Below are 9,612 nucleotides of genomic sequence, written 5' to 3' on the forward strand. Positions count from 1 at the left end.
CGCGGCACTCACACCCCCGTGTCTGCTGTGCAGCCGGCACCACCTCTCTGTCTACTGAATGGAGTTGCAGCCAACTTGGCACAAGTCCAGAGACTACGCTCGCCGTTTTAATGCAGTGCGCGCGGTGACACCTGTTGCTCGCAAGGACAGACTTCTAGCTGCAAAATCTGCAGCGCCGCACGTCTCGGTAATCGGAGCTGCAGAGCTTCGTGGCTGCTGAGAGAGGTTTATATATTTTTAATGACTTGAATTCTTTGCGGGTCTCGCCTCCGTAGCCCGCGACGGTACACCGGAGGTGAAAGACAGATTTTCAATGCGACACCACTCAATCAAATGAGCGTATGAAAAAGTCCACAAAAATAATTTTCAAGCACAAATAAAAGAAATGTGTACTCACCAAGCGTACCGCAAGACAATATGAAGTTTTAAAAAGTAGATCCTTCCGTATAAGACAAGAAAAAGGTGCAGATGCAAACTGACGTAAATCCACAAATTACAGAGGGTCTTGTCCGTGACGTCTCGGCAGCGTCCATGATGAGAGGGACAATTTGCGGAGGGCTAAATGTTAGCTGTAAATTTGTCATTTTCAAATGAAGATTTCTCAGTTGAATGACAGATCTGGGCTTGCAGATTTACTTTACTACATTCAGAAGGATCTTATGTGTAAACATAAGTCATTTTTTGGTCCAAAGATCTGACTGCATTTATTTCAGTGCAGGTCTGCTTTAAGAGAATGAGCAAGGTTTGACATTTCGCGATGGCCAGTGGCTGATGGCCCACTGCTGATGGCCCATTGCTGATTGTCCATGACAAGTCAAATCTGGAAGCATGGGCTGATGCTGCGCATTGTCGCATTCACAACACCACAGAAACACCTTAAGTCCTGGATGGCATCAACCCAGGCAGACAGCCGGTCCAAATGTACCCCAAGTAGGTGGTACACTGTGCAGCTTAACAGTTATAGAAGCATCCCAATTCCTACAGCTCCAGTCAGTAGCAGTGTGAACCATAAACACGAACGGTGGTGTATGAAAATGGTGAAATGCAAAGAAAAAAATTTTAACTGAGTGAAAGCAGCAGTTTAGGCAGCTGGAATGACACATTGAAGGATGTGGTGTTCTACAGTGCATGCCAGTAGTTTCCTCAAATATCTGAGAAATGTAGCTCATTTTCCTATTGGAAACAATACCTTCAGACTGAGAGAGAATATACATGTATGTTCCATACTTTATTTTGACAAAAAACCTTCTTGACTTTTTCACTTTAAAGAATCATAAGAAATAGACACTCACTGGCTACTTTATTAGGTATGCCTTGCTAGTACCAGGTTGAACCCTCTTTTGCCTTCAGAGCTGTGACTTAGTTCTTTGTGGCATAGATTCAACAAGGTATTGGAAACATTCCTTAGAGCTGTTGATCCATATTGACATGATAGCATCATATAGTCACCCATTCAACCAGTCTGCCCATTCTTCTCTGACCTTCTCTGTTTTTCCTTACCACTGTTGCTCTGGGGGTTGGTAAGGTTAGACCTTACCTGTATGAAGCACTTTGAGGCAACTCTGTTGTGATTTGGCACTATATAAAGGAAAATAAATTGAAAAAATTAAAAAAAAAAAAATCTCTATAAACCCTAGAGATAGCTGTGGATGAAAATCCCAGTGGATCAGCAGTTTCTGAAATACTCCAACCAGCCTATCTGGCACCAACAACCATGTCATTTTCAAAGTCACTTAAATCCTCTTTCTTCTGGATTCTGGTGTCCGGTTTGAACTTCAGCAAGTCATCATCACCACATCCTGATGCCAAAAATGCATTGAGGTGCTGCCATGTGATTGTTTGATTAGCTATTTGTGTTAACAAGCAATTAAACGTGTACCTAAATAAAATGGCCAGTGAGTGTAAATGTTCATTCTGTCATTGCATATTGAAAAAGTTAGCCCATTTCAACTACAGTGCTACTGATTGTGATAGAATGTATTCTGTTTGCAAGTAACTTGAATTAATGTCCATTGAAATAAATACTTCTACATTTGAATTCTGTTAATAACTCTCTTGTTGTGGTGTCAGTTAAGAAAACAAGGAAGTATTTAATGAACTGCTTAATTTGGGCCAATGGAAATATAGTCTGGCGACTATATTTAGGGACTTGGTGGCCCAATGGGGCCAGTGCTTTTTCTTTTTTTTTTTTTTCTTTTTTTTTTAAACTGGTGTCTGTCCTTGTGAAATGAAATTTGTCCATCCTGAATGCCTCAAAAAAGAAAGAAAATTAGGATTTTTTTTTTCTTCAGTTGTCTAGTTAAAGATGTCAAAAACTTCAGTGTCTGAATTAAAGTTATTCTACAAAGAAGAGTGGACCTTTTTTTTTTTTTTTTTTTTCTTCTCAATTTATTTTCCTTTATATAGTGCCAAATCACAACAGAGTTGCCTCAAAGTGCTTCACACAGGTAAGGTCTAACCTTACCAACCCCCAGAGCAACAGTGGTAAGGAAAAACTCCCTCTGAGGAAGAAACCTCAAGCAGACCAGACTCAAAGGGGTGACCCTCTGCTTGGGCCATGCTACAAACATAAATTACAGAAACAGAAACAATTCACAGAACAATTCATGGACGAATATACAACCTGACCAGAATTACTTACTATGTTTTGAAAATTGATGTTGAAGTATTGGAGTTTTATAGTAGTTTTGTAGCAAGAATGCTGCTTAAAACTGTATACACAATAAAATAAAACACAATATTCCACAAACTTGCCAATACTGCATAAACTGCACATCCACACATCATCTAAACTGTACATCCTTTAAATAGTGTATATAATATATTCTTTAGTCTAATAATGTCTGGCTTTTCAAATACACATAAGCAAAACTTTTTCTTTTTTTCTTTTTTTACTTGTCCCATCAAGCCAGTGCTGTTATGTGAGTTTGACAGAACCATGGCTTCACATTGGGTTTGCACGTACTGTTCCAGCTGTTTTGTTTGCAGGCTGCTTCTGTCTCACAAGGACAGATGTTGAAAACTGTGACTCTGTCCTCCAGCCTTCTGTCGGTCCTGCTCAGTCAGCCCAGCTGGCCTGTGCTGGCTCAGGCTGCAGAGATGCGATCACCCCCCCTGGAGAGACTGCAGGGTCTGCTGATGCTAGAAGAAACACAGCAGCGGGATGCAAAGCACAGCTTGAGCTCAACTGATGTTCTGGCACAAACAGTTGAGTCTGCATCTTGAGACTGCATTTTTTGTTGTTCTGTTTTTACTTCTTTTGTAAAGTTTTAGTGTTTGTTGTATCCACGGGGCAGAGTAAGTGGTGGCAGCCATGAGAACAGATAGTTGGAACATTTGTTTGATTGGCCTCAGCTCCTACGGCCCACAGTTTATCATAACTTTGCACACAGAAACAACCACTGCTGCCTTGTGTATGTAAATGAAGACGTGTTACATTTGGTTCATATTTCAAAGTGCTGTGTGCTTACAGTGGCCTGTACTGCAGTAGCTTTTGGTATGCACTATGGATTTTTTTTCCTGTTGTAACATATGGTTCTTACAAGGAGCAGCATTTACTACAACATCAAAGTGCATGGTTTTTGAACTGTTCTCTTCTGAATACAAACCTGACATTACAGCAGGGATTCTGGTGTGACTCGTTTTGGTATGCTGTTGAAGTTGTGTTTTTGTTGCATGACTGCAGGCTGCATTCATTGTGACAAAGTGCTGTGATGTTGTTGGTTTCTCCACTGTGAGCGCACACAGGCCTCGTCACTGCATCATGCTGATATGTATGTGTGTGTGCACTGTTTTCATATATTCTAACTTCTCCCGTATACCCCACTACATTGTAAATGGGCTGCATTTATATAGCGCTTTTCCATCTGCATCAGAAGGTCAAAGTGCTTTACAGTGATGCTTCACATTCACACAGACCCTCATACACCATTGTCAGGGTGCTGCCATGCAAGGTGCTCACTATACACCAGGAGCAACTAGGAGATGAAAGACCTTGCCCAAGGGCCCTTAGCAATTTTCTGATCTAGCTGGGTTTAGAAAGCGAGGATCTTCTGATCTGAAGCCCAATGCTTAACCACTAGATCATCACCTCCGCCAATACATTAAGGTACTATGAAGTGAGATTAGTGTGTTAGTGAGGTATGTTCAGGGGGGACAGGGATCAAGATTTGGTGTACTGGAGCCTATCCCAGCATTCACTGGATGAGAGGCCACTGTAAATGGTGAGCACTGTAGCCTCATCACGAGGTGATCCTGGGTTTGCATCCGACCTGGTCCTTTCTGTGTAGAGTTTGGATATGTTCTCCCTGTGTTCGTGTGTGTTCCCTCCAGGTGCTTCAGCTTCTAAAGACATGCAGATTACATGAATTGGTGATTCTAAATAGACTGTTGTTATATTGTTCGGAACATGCACGCTGAGTACTCCGCAAGTTGCTCATGTAGAACGCAGTGCGAAGCAAAGTGTTTTAATGCAGACATGCATGCTCCACATAACAACATGGACATGGCTGAATCTATGGATAACACTGAGGCAAATATCCGTAACTTGTCCAAAGAAAGGTGGACAAAGTCCCTTAAGGCCCGGTCACATGGCACTTAACAAAGGGCAATGAAGCCCAAACGAAACAAGAAATCTGGACTTTCGTTGGCATTGTTTATCCTTTGCATTCATTTCAGCTTCGTTCCTGCAGCTGGCGCTTCATCAGGATTATTAAACTGTCAAAATTTGAATGAATGCCGCTGAAAACCTCAATTCATTCATATTTCATTTAGCTGTAGTTCTTGACAGTTTTTTATCGTTTGCTTAGTTTTTGTAATGTTAGCATTTTGTTCGACGAGCTGAATGTTTTCATACAGTGCAGAAGCTGGTTTGTCAGCAGCTGCGTTCAAGTACCGTCGGAAATTACAGGGCAAACTCAGCCTCTTTGCTTGGATTTTTTTTTTTTATCTGGGTGGGGGGGTCAGCTTCACTGGGCTCAGGCACCTTATATAGGCCAGAATTAATCTTTTGTGTGGATACAGTTAATTATTTTGCCAAAAATAAAATGAAACCATGCTCCTGCCGCAAGCAACTGCTGATTTTGAAACAACAAAAAAGTCATATAATTCCCGACGGTACTTGAACGCAGCATCACCAGCAGCCGTCACCTCCTGCGTGCCCTTATTATTTTTTATTAAATATAACAACATGAGTGTAGGAATGACAATCAAAGCTTCTATACATGTGACAACAGTAAGATGATCATATAAGAGCTGTTCTGGTTGGCAGAATTCACATTGTGGATCAGCTGATCCACAACGCAGCTCGTGGAATAACCTCACATGGCGAGTTGTTGCGCAGCATTCAGACAAACTGATCAATTTGGGCAATTCTATGGTAACGGAATTACAACAGCAGCAAAATCTGGGCATATGGCATCTAACCATGGCAGATTAGCTCAGATTGTAATTCCGTTACCGTAGAATTGCCCATTTACTGCTCTGATATATTCAGTCACCTTCACACTTATATTTATTCCCCCTTTCGACAGTTACCTGTTATAAATCAATATATATGGCTTAGCAATGTAATACAGCAGACACTGTTAAGGCGGTCCACCTAGGGGAAGGAAAACCCTGATGTTAAACACCCAGCCTGGGTTACTGCCCCCGTGCCTCTGAGGAAGGTTCTTTAGCCAGAGGCTAGGAGAAGGTCACGCTGATGTAAAATCTACAGCCTGGTGGGCGCCACAGCCATCTCAGCTTGTCTGTGCCGCTGTGGACTGCCACCTTGCCTAAAGAGTGGAATTGGTGTGCGCGAGCTGATCCCCACTTTAAGCAACGAGCGCAGGCGGGAAGGAAAGCCCTGCAGCGATGGGAAGAGGTGAAAACAGCAGGTGCATGATGGCACTGGGAGCTGCAGTCTCGATCCTGCATGCAGGCGGCTCAGGAGCTATGGTCATTTGATTGCTGACCCGAGACAACATCATCATCCGGCAGGGCCCTGGGTGACCAAGCAGCCCTGTTTAGGGATAACCCTGCTTGCTCCACATGGAGACAGACCTAGAAAAGGTGGTCTAAACATGGCTTGTCTCACTAGACCCGGTTGGCTCACCGCTGCCAATGGGCATCACTACACGCGGTGCGAAAAGAAAAACAAAGAACCTGAAACTTGCGTGCAGCCACCAGAGGGCTTGTAGAAAATAAACTTAAAAAAAAAAAAGGCCTTCCCACTATCCTCGCAAGCGAGGAAACTGCCAACAACAACAACAGCAGACACCACGGCAGACCAGCATTTTTTTTTTTTTTTTTTTTTTTTTTTTTTAATTGGAGTAAGACGGAGCACGCAACATGTTGTCAGTCTGAATCAGACAGCGAGGATTCTGATGATGGAGATGATCCCACTTTTCTCCTGGACAAGGAACCAGAGCAGGTGGATCCACTGACATGCGCACAGATCTCCACAGTGGGTCGATCGCGCGCTTCCGTTTGCAGCTGGAATGCAGAGCAGGACGCAGACACACACTGCTCCAGAAGTGGCTCCAGGCGTGTTTTGTTTAAAGCGTGGAGATCAACGTTGGCTTTGGTTTTGTTTTGTTCCTCTTTCATTCCTTTTGCGCTCTTGATTTGCAGGCTATTCGGTGATGGGACATGTCCGAAGCTGATTCGTCCACCTTTTCTTGACGATTTGTGACTTTTTTTACTTTTTTCCCTTCGTTCTGGAATTGTCATATGCCTTGTGACTGAGTCATCAAGCATGTCCCAGATGTGACTTCCATAACACGCACTGTGCACACATTTTTTTCACAGCTTTATTCATGAAAATCATTCAACATTACACCAGTAATAATATTTTGGGTGAAAACTACTTTTAATGTCTTGATTAAAATGTGCTTTGCACAAAAGAAAGCTTTCCATCAAGGAGCATTCTCAGACAGATTGCAGAGTGCTATAAAAACGTAACGTTCCATTCATTCATCAGAAACATTCAAGCATAGTGCAGTCTTCATGAAAAGAAAACATGAACTCAATATTTGTCAGATGTTTAGAAATGGTAAAAAGCGCACTGTAAGCAGCTGACCTTTACCTCACTTCTTGGAATTTGTACCTGTACTTGGAGGTCTCAGAGCCACTTGGCTTGCCCTTGTCTCTCCTCAGCAGCTCTTTCAACAGACACCTCCTGAATTTATCATAAACCAAAGTATCCATATCAGAGGGGCCTTCGGTCTTGGATCTAGGTGGCATTTTCTAACTGTTCAAGAATTTCATTCTGATTCACAAAATCGTTGCGATTGTTGCATGTTAACTTTGAGGTGTTCGTAGTCTTAACAGCTTCAGTCATGTTTTAATGTCTTTAAACAGAGTATTCCTAGTTAGTATGGCTGGAAAGTTGTTTGATTGCACGCCATCGGGGTAAAAATTTGAAGCCGAAGCAGCATTTGTTGCCATTCTGGCCGAGGGCACAGATCCTTACTTTGATTTTCATGTTCCACCTGCTGCGTGTGCCTGATGTTTGGGAAAACGAGCGAGACGAGAGCCGCATGGAGCCACACATCTGGCTCTCTCCATCTCCTCCTCTCTGCGCCACTCTACCTGCTTAGTTGCCACCTCTCTGCGCCAACTAAGCATGCGATCACAAAGTTCTTCTGGTGTGGATTTTGAGGAACAAACTGGAGCGATCTGTATTGTTCAGCAACTGACGGTGGGATGAGTATGTGTGTGTGTGTGGAGACAGTTCACCTCATTCACAACGTGACAGAACTTAACGATGCGCTGTTACGCGCAATAGTGCGCAACAGCGATAGCGCGCAACAACACGGAACATTATTCTTGACCATGCGTAATGGTTCCTGATAATTCTCCAGCAACACATGCCATTAATCGTAACGCATGGTAACAGGTTGCAGCAGTTCCTGAGGACACCTGACGCCTCTGCCCCGAATCATCACATTCATGATCAGCGGCCAAGAATGTATACTTCGTGGCATTCGTGATGTGCCATCATTATGTGTAAACGCAGCATTAGGAGGCTGGAGTAAGCTGTTTCATCCCGTCTTTGCCTTTTTTTGGATCGTGGGTAGATCTTAGTAGAACAGCACCCTGTGGAATCGGCTGCAAGAGCCACCCCTTGGGCGTGTTTTGAATGGATATGCATTTAACACTTTTCCCCTGACAGTGTAGCTGAGAATTCATGTTTGGTCTTGCAAGATTTACGCACCACTGAGAATTCGCATTCAGAATGCAACAATGATCTATTGATGATAGGGCTGAGTGAAAGTGCAGTTGAGTTTACCTGACTATATGTCCTCGCTGTGATACACTGTCAGCCTGGTGTACCCAGCTCCTCCCCAATGACATTTGGGTTAGTCTCCTTCCCAGTGTGCACCCCCCCGGAATCCACCATGACCCTAACTAAACTGGGATAAGCTGGTTTAGAAAATGGGTGGATGGATATTTAAGAAGATCATGCTGAGAATATTTTGCAGTTTGCTTGAAAAGTTACTTAAACTGTTGAACATTCCTCCAGCTAGTGGTAGATGCGTAAATAACTGGTATATTTATAGTTGCCTCTTGGACTTTTGGATTAGACAGTGTTTCAACCGGTGCTAAATTGCAGCAGTTTTGTCAGTCTGACTGTCTATTACAGTTTCTGCACATTTGCCATCATTACCTGTTCTGTGTCTGACCTGACAGAAATCCACCCTGATGTGCTAAACCATCCTTATGAAACTCATTTTCAGAATGTTGAATTACTTTTGGCTCTGCTGGTATTTCTCTACTACAGGCAGATGAAAGGGTTATTATTGGAAGGTGCAGAAGTACCCGTCTTTACCCGGGTGAAGAGGAGTTACCAAGTTTTAAGTGTGTTTTGCTAAAAAAAATAAAATAAAAATGAAACACACCACTGGAATCAGCATATTAACGCAGTGTTTTTAGGGTATAAATAAATGGTATCAATCTCAGAGTGCTCTTGTTCAGTCTTTTAAAAGTGTTGTATGATTGTGTTAAAACAGTTAAACGTGCTGTTTCCTAAGATTAAGATGTTTATTGGACATTTTTTTTTTTTTTGTTATCTTATTGTTTCACGTTCTGTACTGTATTGACTTTATTCATTAATGCTATGATTCCACACACTCCGATGCAGTAGGTGGCGGGATGCACCTCTAAAGGTGGTTTGCAATCAGTCGATAAACACATATATATTTTATTTATTCATTTCTAAACGTAAATTTTATTTTGAGATTGTGGCTGACAACATGACCAAGGTGAGTTTAAACGATGAGTCATGATTGATTTAATCGTTCTCGAAAAAGACATCATTGCATAGCACTTATGTTAACTGCTAACGTTAGCATGATCAAATGGTTTCTTTGTGAGCATTTTGTTGCAAAAATCTGAGGTGGTGTGTGAGAGAGAGAGAGAGAGAGAGAGAGGTGGTGTGTGAGAGAGAGAGAGAGAGAGAGAGAGAGGTGGTGTGTGAGAGAGAGAGAGAGAGAGAGAGAGAGAGAGAGAGAGAGAGAGAGGTGGGTGTGTGAGAGAGAGAGAGAGAGAGAGAGAGAGGTGGTGTGTGAGAGAGAGAGAGAGAGAGAGAGAGAGAGAGAGAGAGAGGTGGTGTGTGAGAGAGAGAGGAGA

General features: G+C 42.7%; 1 protein-coding gene across 1 annotated transcript in view; it reads left to right on the top strand.

The window, feature by feature from the left end:
• Nucleotides 1-9,612, top strand: part of trim62.1 (tripartite motif containing 62, tandem duplicate 1) — a 116,433-nt gene that overhangs the window by 59,050 nt on the left and 47,771 nt on the right. The gene's annotated exons all lie outside the window — the stretch shown is intronic.

This window comes from Thalassophryne amazonica, chromosome 3 (assembly GCF_902500255.1).
Source record: "Thalassophryne amazonica chromosome 3, fThaAma1.1, whole genome shotgun sequence".
Lineage (NCBI taxonomy): Eukaryota > Metazoa > Chordata > Actinopteri > Batrachoidiformes > Batrachoididae > Thalassophryne > Thalassophryne amazonica.